The sequence below is a fragment of the Tamandua tetradactyla genome, chromosome 24, assembly GCF_023851605.1.
Source record: "Tamandua tetradactyla isolate mTamTet1 chromosome 24, mTamTet1.pri, whole genome shotgun sequence".
Taxonomy (NCBI): Eukaryota; Metazoa; Chordata; class Mammalia; order Pilosa; family Myrmecophagidae; genus Tamandua; species Tamandua tetradactyla.
In genome coordinates, this window is record NC_135350.1 from 34,136,805 (window position 1) to 34,157,200 (window position 20,396).

Below are 20,396 nucleotides of genomic sequence, written 5' to 3' on the forward strand. Positions count from 1 at the left end.
AATCATTGCTTTTTCTCTTTTCTTTGTAGGTATGTTATATTTAACAACAAAAATGGTTAAAAAATAGAACTATACAACACAAAAAAGTGAACCATACTGTAGATGATAGACTATAGTTAATAGTACAATTACACAATTGTTATTTCATGAATTAGAACAAATGCATCACACTAATGCAAGGTTTTAGTAATAGGGAGGTACATGGGAACTCCAAATTTTACATATTTTATGCATGGTTTTTCTGCAAATCTATACCTTCTCTAATAACATAATGAAAACTGGAAGGGCTAGATTAATAATAGAAAATTACACTTATAAAAAAAGAATATTAGCAGTGACAAAGAAAAATATAACGATAAAGGTCAATTATTTAAGAAGATATGACAAACTTAAATTGTTGTGCATCTGAGAACAGGATTTCAAATTACATAAAACAAAAACTGGTAGAACTTAAAAAAACATACAAACTCACAATTACAGTTGTAAGTTTCAATACTCCTTTCCGTGCAATCAATAGAAGAGGGCAGAAATCAGCAATATTATGCAATACCTGAACAGCATTATCAACCAAATTGTCCTAACTGAAATTTAAAGAACATTCTACTCAGCAACTTCCAAATACAGATTCTTTTTAAGTGCACAGAGAATACTCACCAAGATAGAACCATTTCTGGGACATAAAATAAAACCCAAAGGAATTTAAAATTATTGAAGACATATAAACCATGGTAGAAATCAATAAACAAAAGCTATTTGACCAACGCTAATATATTTGGAAATTTAATAAATCACTTCTGACCAACCCATGAATCAATAAGGAAGGTGCAAGGGAAATTAGAACATAATTTGAATCGAATTAAACCGAGACTCAGGACACCAAAATTTGTGGGATGCAGCTAAAATAAAGCTTAGGTGAAAACTTCGAAAATTTTAAAAGTAAGAATGGCATTAAATAATTACTGAGATTCTACTGCATGGTACATTATGGTACATAAAGTTCTAGAAAAAGAACAGCAGAATAAATCATAACAAGTAGAAAGAAAGAATTAATAAATATGAGGACAATAATCAATGGAATTTAAACCAATAAAAAGAGGAAATTAATGAATCAAAAACTGAGACTTCAATAAAGATCAGTAAAGATGATAATTGTCTAGCCATGTTCATAAAGAAAAAAGATAAATGACACAAATAACCAGTATCAGTAATCTAAGAGGGGTATTACTAAGGATCTGATAGACATTTAATGGATAAAAAGTAATAAAATGGAAAACTTTATGCCAATAAATTTGATAAAAATTAATATAATGGACAAATTTCTTTAAAGAAACAAACAGTCAAAGCTTGCTCAAGTACTAGATAAACTGAAAGTCATAGTTCAACCTTTTCACAAAGAAAACTCTAGGATCAAATGATAAATTCTACCAAACATTTGAGAAGTTAGTCCATGTGATGATTAGGTCCATTTGTCAACTTGGCCAGGTGACAGTGTCCCGTTGTTTGGTCAGACAAGCACTGACTTAATCATTACTGCAAGGATATTTTATGGATGGTTAATAAACCAGAAGCTGGTTTGTCAAGTCATGGGTCAGTTGATTGCATCTATGGCTGAATACATCTACAATCAATTCAGGGATGTGTTTGCTGCAATGAGAGAATCCAATGAGTTGGATTTAATCCATTTAGTTAAAGATTTTTAAGGGAGAGTTGTTGATTTCAGCAGTTAGAAGAGACAAATTCATCTCTACTTCAGCCACCCAGTCTCTCCTGTGGAATTCATGGAACACCTTCATCGTTGTTGCCAGTCCGTGGTCAGCCCTATTGAATTTGGATTCACGCATCTAAACCATTGCATGAGACATTTTATAAAATCTCATATTTACAGATATTTTCTATTGATTTTGTTTCCCTACAGAACCCTGAGTAATACCATCCAATTCTTTACAAATCCTCCAGACACTGAAAAGAAGGAAACACTTCTCCACTCATCTTATGGGCCAGTATCACCCCAATACCAAAACAAATAAAAGCAATTAATGGAAAGAAAATTACAGATCAATAAGCCTTATGAAAATAAATACTAAAATCCTTAACAAAATAGATGCAAATAAAATCCATAAATATATAAACCAAATAGGATTTTTTTCTAAGGAATGCAAAGTTCATCTAACATTCAAAAATAATCAATATAATATACCAAATGATAGGGAAAAAAAGCACATAGGACCATCTCAACTGATACCATTTGAAAAGAATGAACAACCATCCCTGATATTTGTAAGATATCAATTTTCCTCAAATTGATTTATAGAATCAGAATTAGCCCAAACAAAAGCAAATCAAGCAAAACTGCCAAGCTGTTGTTGAAATTTATGTGGAAAAATAAAAGAATATAGAGTTATAAGCAACTTGTTAAATAACTGAGGTCTTTATTTCCATTTGTGTATACTGTAAAAGTGCTGCTGAGAATCTGCAGTGACCAGTTTTATAAAACAAATTTTTAAATGAAGAACAAATCTGGCAACTCACTTTGCCTATGCTTAAGACTTACCACAAAGCTACAGTATTGAAGACTGAATTATTGGAGTAAGAATAGATTCACTAATCAATGGAGCAGATTAGAAAGTCCAGAATTTGTGACCAATTGACAGATTTTCAATCAATTTTTATTTAGGTGCTAAGATAATCCAATAGAGAAACAATAGGCTTTTCAATAAATAATGGTGGAATAAGTGGTCATCATATTTTAAAATGTACCTGACCCTTATCTTGTACCATATAGAAACATCTATACAAAATAGGTAATGCACCAAAACATAAAATCTGAAACTACAAAATTTATAGAAGAGAAAAATGGAAAAAAATTATTTGTGATCTTGCATTGAGCAAATATTTCTTAGATAAAACACAAAATATACAAACCTTAAAAAAAAAGATAACTGACTGAAATAAACCTAAAATCTTCTACTCTTTGTAAAAGGACTGTTAGAAAAATTAAAAGGCAAGGCACACCTAGAGAAAAATATTTGCAAAGCGAAACTTTGATAAAGAACTTGTGCTCTGATTACAAAAGGATCTCTTCTACTTGAGGACAAAAAAGCTAATTTTAAAACACTTTTCTATTATTAAAGAAGAAATCTAATGGAAAATAAGCACAAGGAAAGATGTTCACCATTACCAGTCATTTAGGGATCACAAATTAAAAGAACAGTTAAATATCTACATATCCATGAGAATGACTCAAATTAAAAAAATAAAATAAAATAAAGACCATAGAAAGAACTGGCAAGGATGTAGATTACATGGAAATTCATTTCTTGATGGTAAGAAGGCAGAAGTCAGGGCCATTTTGCCAAGCATTTGGCAGTTTCCTAAATATGAAACATACAATTGTCATTTGATACAGAAATGCGCTTTTGTATTTACCAAAGGGAAATAAATAAAACACGTCTACAACTATACCTTTATATGAATCCTTATTGCTACTTTATTTGTAATTGCCCAAAGCTGGAAACAATCCAAGTATCCCCAAACCGACAAATGAATTAATGACATTGTATGGCCATACAATACAAGGTTACTGAAAAATAAAAAGGAACAAACTTCCAGTATATGCAACAGCATGGATGAGTCTTAAAGCATTATGCAAAGAGAAAGAAGCCATGCACAAGATGCTACATACTACATGATCTATTTGTATGATCTGGAAAATACGAAATTATCAGGACAGAAATCAGAGCAGTGGTTTCTTGAGACTGGGAGTGATGGGAGGGCAGTGTCTATAAAAAGGCAGGAGTGAACATTTGTGGGTGATGCAAAGGTTGTTTCTTGATCATTTGTGGGTGATGGAAGGGTTCTTTCTTGATTGGGGTAGTTACAGGATTGTATAAATTTGGAAGATCTCATGAAACTATACACTGAGAAAAGGTGAAAGTTTCTACATGTAAAATATAGCTCAATAAGCCTTTCTTTCCAATTGCATTGTAATGATGAAAACTCACACCTTCACTGAAATAGTCCAAAAACTTGAAAGTGAATAAAATGCCAAGTAAGTCCAATAAGCAACTGGTGCTTTTTTTTTTTTTTTTACATGGGCAGGCACCAGAAATCAAACCCGGGTCCTCTGGCATCGCAGGCAAGCATTCCTGCCGGCTGAGCCACCGTGGCCCACCCTGCAACTGATGCATTCTTGATTAACAAACACTAGTAAGTTTAATGGATTAAGTTTTTTCTTTTATTTATCTTGACTCATGTATCTTTCATATGTAAATGGTTACTATGATCTCACTTTTTACTTTTAATCTACTAAACATTGCACATGCAAGTTCTCTAGAAACAATTGCCACCCTCTTCACTGTCTCCCACATAAAACCACAACAAAAAAATAAAGAATTTAATAAAACAACTCAATATATCCCTTCATGAATTAAATATGCTTTAAAAACTGCCAAAAAATTGATGACTATTTTATAGTATTTTTTACAAATAAGAAATACTTTACATTTGTTTTTCTATGCTAATTTTGATGTAGCACCAATGTAATTTTAGATGTAGTCTCAAAATTCATTAGAAAAAAATATTAACATTGGGCAAAATTTAGTGCTGTCCAAAGAATAAAACTTCCACATACATTTTGAAATAATGAACTTTGCCAATGATTCCATTATTGTAGAAATAAGTATTGGGTTAATATGGCACACTATGCTCTATTCACAATTACTAAACACACAAATGACTGCCTCTTTGAAAAGAGCATCTTGGAAATGTCTTATTCCATGTTTATTACTGCCAAATGCATATACGTTTACAATTATGATCAGCATTTCATTTCCTGATAGTTGTGCAGGCTTAACTTCCTTTGATAATTCAACTGAAAAAATCCCTTACCATCAAAAAATCTAACGAAAATAGATGTTATAACCTGCCTGAAATACCATGCTTTGATGCATTAAACATAATTTTATCTTCTCAGAATTTGGTTGCATTTTTTATCCTGACAAACAGCATCATTATAGTTGACATTTCCCTTAATGCAAAATATTTCTATCCTAAATTAACAAATAATCATTAGATTTGATGATATGACAAGGAGGAAACAACTAATATTATAAATTTGTAATTTTTTATGATAAATTCAATAATGAAGACACTATTCATACAGTAACCATAGTAAAAGAACATTCTTTTTCCCTCTTTGGAATGATTAAATTTTCAAAGTAACATTCTCACATCTTACAGAGAAATGTCCCTATAGTCTTATGAAACAGTATATTTTAATCATTTGTGCCGATATTATGGAATAAGTGGAATCTATTTTTAAACATCGGTTTAAAAAATAGCATGCAGGGAGTGAAGGGTAGTTCAAGTGGTAGAATTCTCACCTGCCATGAGGGATATCCAGGTTCAATTCTTCGTCCATGCATTTCTCCAAACAAGCAAACAAAACAAAACAACCAACCAGTCAACAAACAAAAATTGTTCAACAAATGGTGCTGAAATAACAGGATACTCAAATGTAAAAAGACTAAAATGTGACCCCGTGATATAGCATATATAAAAAAATTAGTATGCCTTATGCAAACAGAAAAATGACCTGCTAATTAAAAGTCCAATTATGATCTTCATGTCTACCTCACTTATAAAATTTAATAGCAGTTCTATCATTTTTATTTTGACTCGTATTAGAATTGAGGTATGTGTTCAATAATGAAATAATACTCCCCAGATGTTTGGAAAATTGGCTATTTAGTTTGCAACATTGATGCTTTCTTTTAGTCTTTTCGGGCCTATGAATAATAGCTACATAGGAAGAACCTTAAATAGTTTTGTCCTCATATTTTTTACCAACTGATGCAGCTCAAAGGAGTGGCACCCATCATGGATACTGATAAGGTACATTTTTTAGAATGAAATGTTCAGATTCTGTATTTTAAGGACAACATTTTCTTCTCTCCCCCAAATTAAAACAATGGTTTGGGTGTTTCATAGAAAAATTCTTTAATACATTTAATGAATTACTAGTTTCAGAATGACAATTGGTGTACAAGATCATCTTTTCGAAAGAAAAAAGATTGAAAGTTATTAAAAAAACACTGCATAATTACATTAGTTATTGACTATATGATGTGATTACCCACAAATCAAGAAGTATAATAATGAACATCTGAAGGCAAATAAAAATGCTGTTACCTACCTGTTCAGACGAAATAGTTTTAGAATAAAGATATAGTGATATGCTTAAAAATCTCAAAAATACTTCCTCCCTCATATTTCGAGAGTTAGAAGTTCATTTAAACTGTTGGAATTTTCTTTTAGAATGAGTAATATTGATGAAATTTAACTATTTTAAAAATATCTCAATCTCAATTTATATCTTCTTTGTAGAATGAAGATACTCAACAAGATTTCAATTTCATAATAAGAATAAATTATAATCCTTTCTTTTCCAAGAAAATAGAGCCTCCCCATCAATTTTATTTGAGGAACTAGCAGTGTCATAGAGACTGAGGAGATTTTTCTGTTTATCTATTTACCAGGTCTTGGGCAAAGGAGGATTATAACTTTGGAAAGAAACTTCAGCTACAATCCAGACAGCTTCCGTTCTTTTTTTTTTTTTTGTATCTTCTTTACATGCAATTTGTGATCATTGGAATTCTACACAGAATCTAAGTTACTGCTATTACCATGTGTGTTTGTTTTATTTCCTGTATAGAATTCAATGCCTAACTCTCTTCTTATTTGAAAGATTTTTAGAATTAGATATTACATGTCAGAATAAGACATTCATTTCACCTTTTTGTGTTGCTTCATATGAAGGACTGGAATAATCACTAAATTGTACTTGCATGGACATACACACCTCTTCTTTTCTTTTTCATCTAACAGTCTTCTTTGGTCCCAATCTACGTTTTAATAAGATTTTAGAGTTTTTCTTTTTCCTTTTTTGACAAAGAAAGAGAGCTTATTAAATAATTGAAGACATCTAAAAATTAAAGGATATGTGCACTTTAAAATAAATGTTGAGTTTCAATTTTCATAAGAGCAATTCCCTTCTAATAACCTGTGGAATCACAACAATTGTTTTTTATAGCACAGAAATACTTGTTTCTATATGGATATAATTCACAAATGTGAAAAGCATTGGATTGCCTAACCAAAATCTCTCATGTCATAGATATTTATTTGATGATCAAACATTGAATCTCATTATTTATAGCAGTTATAGTTAGATCAACATAGCAGAAGAATAATAATTTGTATCATTGGGAATTTATAAAGACCAATAAAATAGGGGTTATATGTCTTATTCTATTGATAACAGAATAACACCTCTCCATGTTTTTCGGTTTTATTCTCTTTCAATAGCCATAGTTAAATCTAAGCAGAATCAAAGTTGGCAGCCATTTGCCATCACAAGGTCATTTTCTGAAGCTCTCCTACCAGCTGGTTATTAATACCTTATATTCAGTAATCTCAGGTCATTTAGTTGGGTGAAGTAATTATTACCTACTAAAATGGAATTCCATCCCCCAGAACAAGAAATATTAACCTGAATTAGGTTACTTGAATCTGTGATGGTCAGCTAAAAGCAGCTCACCTGAAAATGAAGAACCAGAAAACTTTTTTTCCTAAGAAGAATGTGAAAAGAAAGAACTAGAGCCAAAAGCACAGACCCAAATACACAGGGTAGTAATTAATTGTCAGCATGTAAGGTATGGAGAAGTGCCAAATTTAAAATAAAATTTTCCTTTTTCTCTTGTTTTTTTTTTTTTTTTTCTTTTTATGTGTGTGGAGGTGGGGCACAGCTAAAACTGCTGATAAGTTCGGTTAATGTTTGCACTGGACTTACATAGCAAATCAAAATACAGTCCCTGAATGCGGCAGTCAATTAGTTTACTTAATATTTAGAAAAGTATGTTCAGATATATATCAGCCTTCAGGGGTTTATGGAGAAAACCATCATGAAATAAAGCAACGTGAAAGCTCTGAACCTCCGGAGAGGTATGAGAATTAGATTCTGGGGAGTGAGAGAAGAATTTAATAACTTTGGCTCAGGAAAGGCAAAATTTACTCCTTAGGGCAATTATGGGGAGAATGTGGGTATCACTCCATGTGTTTCCCTTCTTTCAGGGAGACAAATTCTGCATATACTTGACTAATTTTATAGCTGCTTTTGGTAGGAACGCAAATCTATTACCAGATACTCTTTCCTGGCCCAAACAAGCTGGAGGCCTCATCTTAACTTTTTAACTAAATGCACTGCCCTCCAAACCACACAAATTTACAAATTTCTGAATTATAAATTTAAACTATTTAAGATTGTGGAAAAGAAACAGAGGAATGCTAACTTTAAATAAGATTGCAAATTTGGCTGCAATTCTTTAGCCTTCTCTGTATCCACACCTTTTCAATGTACCTTAGTAGTTTCTCCTGTCAAGAGAAGGAACTACTAAGTCAATCTGGCTAGGTTTGTGATTTGACATCATCTGTAGAATGTGGCAGAGTGATGTTATTCTGGTTGTGAGCCTAAATTCAAGAAGCCTTGCACTAATCTGCTTTCTCTTTGGAAAAATTGTGAACACCATGTTAACAAGCATAAACTAATCTACTGGGTGATGAGAGTGACTCAACCACCACAACTGACAAACAACCAGCTACCAAATATATGAATGGGACCATCATATACCAGACTAACTTCTACTCAAAATTCTAGGTGAACCCTGTGAAGGAGCTCAGGCAGAATCACCTAAGTCTGGCCTACATTCTAAGAACTTCCCACTGACCTATAGGCTTGTAGCAATAATATGCAGTTATTGCATGCTGGAATGAGGTATCAATCAGTAATAGCTAATTAAAACAGTTGCCATTTTGATTGCCTATCTGATGCGAAGACTTACTTTGTAAGTATTAATTTGAGTTTGCTATGGTTTCACTTCATGCAGAGTTCTGGTGTGCTAAAGGGGGTAGGATTTTCAAAACTGGGTACCAGAGAAGAGGGATCTCAGTGAGTTAGGAAGACCAAAAGTCTGGGTGGGGATTTGGCACAAGAGTTTTGCAGAGGGTTGATGGCCACTCTCTCTGGCAGAGATCTGCTACGTGCTTGCACACTACTGAGAAATGTTTGAATTTCAAAAACAGGCAGAGTACAAAAAACTCAACGAGCAAATCAGGCTTCATTTGAAGCATCAGAACAATCATGCCTTAGGGGTAACACTAATCACTGAAATAAAAACAAGTCCTAGGACAAATTTCAAAACTCAAATATAACTATTTTAAAAAAGAAAAAAAGAGGTAACAAAACCCAAAAGGACCTGCTAGAAATTTAACTGCATTACAAACAAACCTCAACATATTTTAAATGAAATGAGCTAATCCATATGCCTGAAATGTATCATTCACAGTATCCTACATACAAACAGAAGTGTCCAGACATGTGGAGAAACAGGAAAATATGATCCAGTTAAGAAAAGAAGTGCAAATTTCTATGTATGCATGCTGTTTTAGTTTGTTAAGGCTGCTGGAATACAGTACACTAGAAATGGAATGGCTTTCATAAAGGGGATTTATTTAGTTACAAATTTCCTAATTTGAGAAGACACAGTGATGTCTGCTGGCCTTCCCTCTGGGCTTCTGGTTTACATGTCTGTCCCTGGCTGGTTCGTTTCTGCATCACCAAACTTCTGGGTCTGAACTGCTGAGCTCTGAGCTTCTTGCTCTGGACTGTGCTGAGCTCCTTCTGTCTCTTCTGACCTCTCCTTGTAAGCCTCACTCATTTCAGAAGACACTTCCCTTAACCCAGGGCAAATGCAATCAGCCATAGATAAAATTCACATGCTGATGTTTTAAGTCTGCAGCAACAAAACAACTGGGCACCATCCTCTGGCCAAATTGACGCCTGAACCTTACTACCACATATGCATACACACACACATACACACAGACACACACACATACACATACACATAATCTCTTAGCTATTGAAACTAGGAAGACTGACCATTACGGATATTAAAAGGATATAAATGAAATATCATACAGTGACATATTTAACAATTTCCATGAGATGGACAAGTTTTGTTTTTTTTTCTTCAAATATCATCTTATCAAAATGGACACAAATCTTCTGTGAGTCCCAATGAGGTGCAAAATCAGAAGAAGCTGTCGGGTTTACCAAAATATAGGTCATTGAAGACCTCTACAAGAACCATTTCATAAACTTGGTGGAGACTCAAATGGCATGGTTTGATAAGAGAATGGGATAGGAATGCATGGAGGTGTCAGTTATAGAAAGTCCTTCGTAGAAGCTTTGTCAAAAAGAATAATGTAATAATAGAAACAAAGTAGAGATTGTAATTGATAAGACGCTAGTTATTCATTTTCTGTTCACCGCACCAAAGATCTCTGATTTCAGGGATTGCTTTGGGCTTTTACATGCAGGTAACAGAACGGCAGTACATGTAGGGCTATAAGGCAAGTGAAGAGTAAAGATTAAAATACTTGCAACTATTTGTGTTTTCCTGTCATTAAGCCCTTATGACTGGAATATTGGTCTCCCTGCTTTCAATCTCCTTTCTTAATCTATTCTTCATATAACTCCTAGATGAAGCTTCATAAACCATTATTTCCCTATCTAAGTATGATTTTCTATTAAAAAATTATAACCTCTATTACCCATATTCAATTTAAAAATAACCCCAACCTGCCCCTCCAGCTAGTATGTCAATTCTTTTCAACTTCGTTTCCAGCAAGATGTTCCATTCGTTGCCTTCTAAACATCTTACACCTTTTTGGTGACCCAACATCATTTTGCAGTGTGTGTTGTAGTTAGCAATATAGGCTCTGGACTTGAGACCCTGGGTACAGTCCACAACCAAATATCTCTATGATCTTGTACAGATATTTTAACCATATTATTAATGACCTCATGGGTATTTATAAAGAATAAACGAATGTATGGCACATACTAACTACTTCATACTAGCTAGTAAAAATCATTATTAATTCCTTCTTCTTAGAATCTCTGCATTAAGGAATTATTCCATTTGCAGCCTACTATAAAGCTTTCTTGATTTGTTCACCCCGATCTCTATCATCTCTGATCTCAGAGTACATACTTTCATGCCATTGGCTTGTCAATTATTCATACAGCAACTTATGAATCCTTAATAAATATATGTTTGTCTGCTTTTCATCTTTTTATTTTTCATATATCTTATCAAATATACAGTAAACTCCTTAATGTCAACTTCATACATTTTACATTTTTTCTTTATTTGTCACATTCAACACTCTGCCTTTCACATATTATTTTAGTATGGTACACTTTGAATTTATTTGGTACTTCTTAATTTATATATTATTATATAGTTTTTGTATCAACAAGGTACTGGCATACAGTTACATTATTACATGAAACTGGATTTCATTTTAAGTAATCCATTGCTAATGTATTTGATAAATTCTGCCTTCAACTACCTGATTATACCCTTTTATCTTCAATTTCAAAAAAGTTACCCAATCCAGAAGTCCTTAAGATGGCATTAGAGAAAACAAAGTAAACAACAGATCACTGAGTGGAGAAGGAATGGGGACCAGAATAAGAAGATCAGGTTGTAAGTCAGGAAAAGTGCATTTGGAGAAATGCTATTAAAATAAGAAGGAAAAATATACAGACAGAGACTATGAAAATCGAAGGAGTCCAAAGACCAAGAAAGTAGAGGGGAAAATACAAATGGATATGTTGAAAGTGTTAGGTAAAGGAGAACTGGGGTAAATAGATGTACAGAAAATAAAATCACACATACCTACCTGGCCAAATACCAAAGCAAACTCCTATGTGCTAGAGCTAAGATTTAAATACCAAGGCTTAGACATAATAGAGAATTGCTGAATGCTTATCAAACTTCTGGGTTAGGGGATGTTAGTGTTCTAGAGTTGCCATAAAAACTTACAATAAACTTGATTAAATAAAAATATGTATATTTTCTCACAGCTCAGGAGGCTAGAACTCTGAAATCAAGGTATTAGCAGGGCCATGCTATCTCTGATTGTTCTAGGGAAGAATTTTTCCTTGCCTCTTCCTAATTTCTGAAGGTGTTGACAATCCTTGGGTTTCCATGGCTTGTACCTGCATCACTGGTGTCTGATTCCATCTTCTCCCCTGCGGAACTGCATCTCTGTATATCTTCTCCTCTTCTTGTAGGGTCACAAGTCATGGTAAATTATGATTTCCCCTACTCCATTAGGAATTCTTCTTAATCAGTTATACCTGCAATGGCCCTATTTCCAAAGAAGGTCACATTCTGAGGTACTGGAGGCTGGCTAGGACTTCACATATCATTTGGGGGAAACAACTGAATCAAAAGGGGAGAATGCCCCAAACTGAGAAGTGCTCTAACAAGCATTAAAAAAAAAAAGTTGGCAGAGTTAATTGAGAAATACAGACCTCAATAAAAAAAAAATGGGCTGAAAGAGTAAAAACAATTGGCATATACACAGTTTCCCACATATTTAGTTTCATATTTAGTCAAAGAAAATAAAAACCAAAAGTCCAGTTTCCACCTATCAAATTCTCAAAGGTAAAATATTTAGAGTTTTTTGAAGCTGTAACAGATCATAAAATAAAGTAACAAACAATAATTATAATAAGTAACTTTTATGGGAGGAAACTACATGTCAGCTGGTCTTTAAGTTCAAACCTACCTTTTGTGGTTAAGTTGTAAAATAGTTTTGGTGGTATCCTTTAAGAAAACATTTTAGCAATAAATATATGGATTTTAAAATCACAATAAGCTTCGAATATTTAACTTCATGTCTGGGAATCTTCGCCAAAGAACAATTCCAAATAAAGAAAATACTTTACGATAACAACAAACATACATATGTGCCTCACATGACAGATACATTTTAAAGGGCTTTAAAAACATTTTCGTACATTATTCACTTACTTTTTGCAACAGATCTATGAAACGGATACTCTTATCATCATTTTGCTGATGATGTAACTGAGACACAGAGAACTTAGTAACTTGCTCACTCACATAACTAGTAAGTGCCTGGACTAGAATTTGAATCAAAATTTTAGATTTCCTCACTCATAGTACATATACTCAATGGATTTTCAATGATTGAAAACGATCTATTCAAGGTATATACAATTACAGGAAATGTTTATGTAATATAATTTTAAGCATAAAAAGTAGTTTACTATCATAAACACACACACACACAAACACACACCTATACATCCCTAGGTATCAGAAAGAAAATAAAGAAGGTAATGTTATAGCTTAGTGTGTTGTGATCAGCAGTGTATTTGTTTGCTATAAATATAGATGATTTCTAAAATCTCTGATCATTTCATATTTTCCAGGTTTTTCTTTATCAACACATGTTAATTACCATAAACAAACAGTAACTGAAAATTTAACAATAAGAGCACATGAAATTTTTATTTTCTTTACATCTTAGAGTTAGGAAGGCAAAATAATGAAAAATATGTCTCAAAAATAAGTAAAGACTAAATCATCTTCATTTTTTAGTTTACAGATATTATTCAGTCAGTGTGGCTATACTGACAGTCATTGGAGCTTAAAATGGCCTATGAATAAAAACATGTACAAAATCAATCAATTTAGATATAATATATTTTCAGGTTAACTTTAAAGGCCTCACTAATGCTCAGTTAGTTCTGCTTGGGAATGTGGTGGCTTATTTATAATCCTATTGATTTGAATTCACATGCTCTGTTAACAAAATAGTAACAATTGTTTTTCACATGTGAAAATTCTAGAGTCAAAGATGTTATTAAATATTCAAGTGAAGAACAAAAGGAAGTTTGGATAGACCATTTATGTCAATCAGCAATTTTGAAAAAAGTGTAAAATTATTGATTGGAAGAAAGTCCAGATATCACCTACACCTTAAAATCTATCCAGCTCAAGCTTAACCACTTAATAAGGAAATAGCAATACCTTAAACTCTGGACTCTTAAGCACAAATTAGAGCCCCTTGTTCTATTTTTCCTTGCTTTGATGTTGGCAAAATTAATGTATATCTAAGAAACAAATATGATAAAATTGGGCTTTCAGGGAACCTGGAGGTTTAAATTTGAAGCTCTGTCAGTGGCAGATACTCTGGCCTTTAGCAATACTTCTGGGTTATAGTTTGACCATGTTCACTCATAAAGTAAAAGCTTGGAATGGATGATCTTTAAGACCCTAACATAGTGTATTTTTGAGAACTGTGAAAAAGTCAAGTTTATTTGGCAATAAACTTGATTTTATGTAAAGCAAGATTTGAAGCATATGAAAAGAACTGAATGATTGTCACGCTTCTTCTGATGAAATCACAGGGTTACTGTGGTTTTCTTCCCTGATCTTACTGTGGAAGAATGAATGAGAATCAGTGCGCAAATAAAGTGAATAAAAAAGTAGGAGGGTAGGCCACAGTGGCTCAACAGGCAGAGTTCTCACCTGCCATGCCGGAGACCTGGGTTCACTTTCCAGTGCCTGCCCACGACAAAAAAAAAAAAAGCAAGGAAAACTAAGAATGATTAACATTAAAGTAGTGATGAGTGTTCTTCAATGTTATAATAAATGATTTAAAATTTTTTTCTCTACAGTATTAAATATGGTTTCAATAAACAGCTTAAAACAAACACATACTCATAACAATCAACTCAAAAATTTACTTGGGGAACAAAAAGCATAAGAATTGCCTTTAAATGAAAGGGTAAAAAACTTTTTTGGAGGTGGGATTAGATACCATTCACAATTGCAAAATGTCTCGCAGACACCCTCAAATTCTAAGATGTGAACAACTTGCAATGGAAGTAAATGTAAGAAAAAGGAAAAACACATCAAATAGAGTTAGCATAGTTTGATTCTGTCCTTTGATTGCTTACATGTGCAATGCTTGAGCAGAGAAACTGTAGCCCAAGGACTAATTAAATGAGTCAGAGGTGGTTACTAAAATATTAACAAGTGTACCACTTAAGGGCACATAAAATTATGGTGTAAATATTCTGCCTAGACTGAAAAATGCAATCAGTTCTGTCTACATTTACTGATCACTCTCCTCTCATTTTGATCTTTTCTACCTTATGACTCCCATATTAATAGGAGGCAAAATAAATTTTAGCAAGTATACTTAAAGAATATATTTAAGTTCTCTCTAAACAAAAAACAAAGTGAATAGGAAAGACATCAAGATTTTAGTATATTTCATATCTCATGAACGCAGAATTGAATTGTTTCATTCCATTTATTGATTATTCAAACATTTTTGTAATGCCTTTGGGAAATGTGTATAAAACTGTCTGCAAAACTTAACCCCACTCTTTTGAAGTAATTTCTCTTCAAGAGAGTACTTGTTACATGGAGATCTTACAATGGGAACAAGGTAAGTTAGGGTGTGGATTAAAGGTTGCAGGAACAGTATGATAAGGGAGAAAAAATTCATTGCACAAATAGATCAACAGTAGCCAGTGACAGATACTTCTCTTTTATACTGAAATAGTGTCTATGCCTGTACCATGAAGAGTAAAAGCCCATCTCAAATGTGTACTCATTGATGGAAAGTTAAGTGTTTTCATTCCATTTATGTAGCTGGTTTCTTAACCTACTCTGCCACAAGTTATCTGTGTGACATTGGGCAAGTCACTTACCTGGGATCCTGTTTTCCCTGTACCTCTGCTTTCTCATCTGTAAACTGAGGATGATTATTATTAACCCCTTTGAATCAGTATGGCGCCTTTGAAACAGTTCATGAGAGAATATTTTTACAGTTATATTATTAACTATTGTCCATTATTTGCAGTAGGTTCGCTGTGTAACATTCTATGATATTTGTTGCTTTTATTCTAATAACATATGTACAATTTAAAATTTCCCCTTTTAACCACATTCAAATATATAATCCAGTCGTTTTAATCACCTTCACAATGTTATGCTACTATCACCACTATGCACTAAAAAAATCTTACAATTAACCCAAATAGAAACTCTATACAATTTACTCATTAATACCATATTCTTTACAACCACCCTAGCCCCTGTAACTTATATTCTAGATAGTGATTTTTATGGGTAGGCTTATTTAAATTATTTAATATCAGAGAACCTATACAAGATTTGTCTCTTTGTGTCTGGCTTATTTCACGTAACATGATGCCTTGAAGGCTAATTTATGTTGTCACACGTTTGAAGTTCATTTGTTTTTATGGCTGAATAATATTTCTTTGTATGAATATACAAATTTTATTTATCCATTAGTTAGTCGATGGATATTTGAGTCACTTACACCTTGTGGCAATTGCGAATAATGCCTCCATGAATATTGGTGTGCAAATACCTCTTCAAGTCTTTTGGGTATATATCTAAAAGTTGGATTGCTGGGTCATGTGGTAAGTCTATACTTAATGTTCCAAGGAATATGAAACTGTTTTTCCCAGCTGCTGCACCACTTTACATTTACACCAACAATGAATGAATGTTCCTATTTCTCCACATCCTTTCCGCCACTTTTAATTGCCTTTTTTAAGAGTAGACATTCTAGTAGGTTTGAAATCATGTCTTGTAGTCTCATTGTGCTTTTGATTTGCATTACCCTAACAGCTAATGATGCTGAACATCTGTTCATGTACTTCTTGGCCAATTGTGTATGCTCTGTGGAGAAATGTTTATAAAAGTCTTTGCAAGTTTTAAAGTGTTTATATACTTATTGTTGAGTTGTACAGTTTCTTTATATATTCTGGATAATAAACCCTTATTGATTAGGTAGTTCCAAATATTTTCTCCAGTTAAATAGTTGTCTTTTCATTTCCATGATAAAGTCATTTGATGAGCATAAGTTTTTAATTTTGTGACATCCAATTTATCTACTTTTTCTTATGTTGCTTGTCCTCTGGATGTCATGTTGAAAAAATCATTGTGTAATGCAAAAAACCTGAAGATACCTTTCCATATTTTCTTCCAGGAGTTTTATAGTCATGGATCTTATGTTTATAATGTTATTCCATTTTGAATTAATTTTTGTGCATGGTTTGATAGAGGTCCACCTTAATTACTTTGCTGAATTTGTTTAATAGCACCAAGAGCTTTGCTGAAATGTTTTGGGGGTTATGTATAGGATCATATCATCTACAAATACTAAAAGTTTTATTTTCTCCCTTTCCTTTTCTTGCCTAATTGTTCTAGCAAGAACTTCCAGTACAATGTTGACCAACAGCTATGACAGTGGGCATTCCTTCTTCTTCCCAATCTTAGAGGGAAAGCTTTCAGTCTTGCAGCATTGAGTATGATGTTAGCAATTAGCAACTTTTTTTTTTCATATATGCCCTTTATTGTGATGAGGAAGTTTCCTGGTATTCCTATTTTTCTAAGTGTTTTCATGAAGAAAGAATGTTGGATTTTTTTCAAATCCCTTTTCTTCATCAATTGAGATGAGCGTGTAGATGTATTGCCTTTGTTGCTAATATGATATATTACATTAATTGATTTTATGTTGAACCACCCTTGAATAATTGGGATTAATCCATTCGATCCTGCAGTATTGTTCTCCCCTCTTCAGTTTCCTGGAAGAGATTGAGCAGGACTTGTATTAATTCATTTTGGAATGTTTGGTGGAATTCACCCGTGAAGCAATATAGTCTGTGCTTTACTTTTGGGGAAGTGTTTGGTGACTGATTCAATCTCTTTACTCCCAAATCATCTGTTGAGATGCTCTAATTCTTCTAGTCAATGTAGGTTGTTTATGGGTTTCTAGGAAATTTTCCATTTCATTTAGGTTGTCTAATCTGTTGGGATCCCATTGTTCCCAGCGTCCTCTTATGATCCTTTCTATTTCTGTGGGGTTTCCAGTAATACATTACTCATTTCTGATTTTACTTACTTTCGTCCTCTCGCTTTTTTTTGTATGCTATTGTTCTAGTTTGCTAGCAGTTGGAATGCGACCCACCAGAAATGAAATGGCTTTTAAAAGGGGGAATTTATTAAGTTGCAGGTTTATAGTTTTGCCATGAAAATGTCCCAATTAAAGTAAATTAGGCACCAACAAGAGGCTACCTTCACTCAAGAAAGGCCAATGAAGTTCAGGATGTCTCTCTCAACTGGAAAGGCACATAGTGAACACAGCAACATCTGCTAGCTTTCTCTCCAGGCTTCTTCTTTCATGAAGCTCCTCTGGGGAAATTTTCCTTCATCATCTCCAAAGGTTTCTGGCTGCATGGGCTCTCGTGGTTCTCGTGGCTCTGTCACTTTCTCTGAAATGCTTCTTCTTTTAAAGAATTCCAGTAATCAAGACCCACCTAGAATGGGTGGAGTCACATCTCCCACTAAGTAATACCCACAATTGGGTGAGTCACAACTCCAGGGAGATAATCTTAAGTTTTCAACTCAAAGTGCTGAATAGAAATTAAAAGAAATTTGTCTCCATGTTATGGGATCAGGATTAAAATAGCCTTTTCTAGGGCATGTATTCCTTTCAAACCAGCACAATCATTCTAATTAAAGTTTTATTTTTATTGATATTTTCAAAAGCAATTTTGATTTTTTTAGTGCTCTGCTTTATTTTTATTCTCTATTTCATTCATTTATGCCCTCATATTTGTTATTTTTTTCTGCATGCTTTTGGTTTAGTTTGCTATTCTTTTTCTAGTTTTTCAGACTACTGCTAGTCTTTAATTTTAGCTCTTTTCTTCTATTCTAATGTGAGCATTTAGGACTTTTAATTTCCCTCTGAGCTTTGCCTTTTCTCCAACACATACGTTTTGATGTGCTGTGTTCTCATTTTCATTTGCCTTATGATATTAATTTATTTCTCTTGAGAATCACCCTTGCATATCTAGAATAAAACCCTCTTAGCCATGGTGTATAATAATTTTAATATGCTGTTGGATTTTATTTGAACTTATTTTGGTGAAGATTTTTGCTTCGATATTCATTAGAGATTGGTCTGTACTTTTCTTTTTTTAGTACTATCTTTATCCAGCTTCAGTACTAAGGTGATGTTGGTTTCACAGAATGAATTAGTTATGTTCCCTCTTTTGCAATATTTTGGAAGAGTTTGAGCAGGATGATATTAATCCTTCTTGGAGTGCTTGGTAAAACTCACCAAGCTTGGAATCTTTTTTTGCCTTTTTCAGCCTAGTTAGCGATCCATCAATTTTATTGATTTTGGCTAACTTTTGGCTTTATTGATTCTTTCTAGTTGTTTTTTTTTTGTTGTTGTTGTTGTTGCTGTTTTTGTTCTCAAATTCATTTATTTTTGCTTTAATGTTTGTTATTTTTCTTTTTCTATTTGCTTTGGGGTTAGTTTACTGTTCTTTCTCTAGTTCTTCCAGATGAGCAGTTAAGTCCTTGAATTTTGCTCTTTCTTCTTTTCTAATATAGGATTTAGGGCAGTAAATTTCCCTTTGAGCACTGTGTTTGCTGCATCCCATAAGTTCTGATATGTTGTATTCTCATTTGTATTCATAGTCAGATATTTAACAATTTCTATTGCAGTATCTGCTTTAACCCACTGACTGTTTATAGCACATTATTTAATCACCACATATTTGTGAAAGTTCTGATTCTTTGATGGTTATTGATTTCCAGCTTCATTGTTGTGATCAGAGAAAGGGTTCTGAATAATTTTAATCTTTCAAATAATTCCAAATTTTTTTCAAAATTTATACAGATCTGTTTTGTGTCCCAGCATATGATCTATCCTGAATAACATTCCATAAGCACTAAAGAAGAATGCATATCCTGGTGTTTTGGGATATAATGATCTATATATGTTTATTAGGTTTAATTTATTTAACAAATTGTTTACATTCTGTAGTTACTTGTTGATTGTCTGTCTGGTTGTTCTGTCTATAAAGGAGAGTGGTGTATTTAAGTATCCCACTATTATTGTTGAAATTTCTATTGCTTCTTTCAGGTCTTATGTATGCCTTATGTACTTCGGAGTTCCTTGATTAGGAGCATAAACATTTATGATTGTCACTTCTTGGTGAACTGTCCCTTTTATTATATGTACTGTTGTTCCTTGTATCTTATGATATCTTTGCATTTAAAGTTTATTTTGTTTGATATTAGTGTAGCTCCTTCTGGTCTGTTTTGTTTTTTTTTTTTTCTTTTTTCTTTTTTTCTTTTTTGGTTACAGCTTGCATGGAAAATCTTTTTCCATCTTTTCATTTTCAGTCTATTTGTATCCTTTGGTCTAAGATGAGTCTTTTGTAAGCAGCATATGGATGGATAATATTTCTTGATGCATTTTGCCAATCTGTATAGTTTAATTCATGGATTTAGTCCATTAACTTTCAATGTTATTACTCTATAAGCGTTTCTTAAAACTATCATCTTATCTTTTGTTTTTTGTCAGAACTGTTTCTTTTTATCATTTAAGTT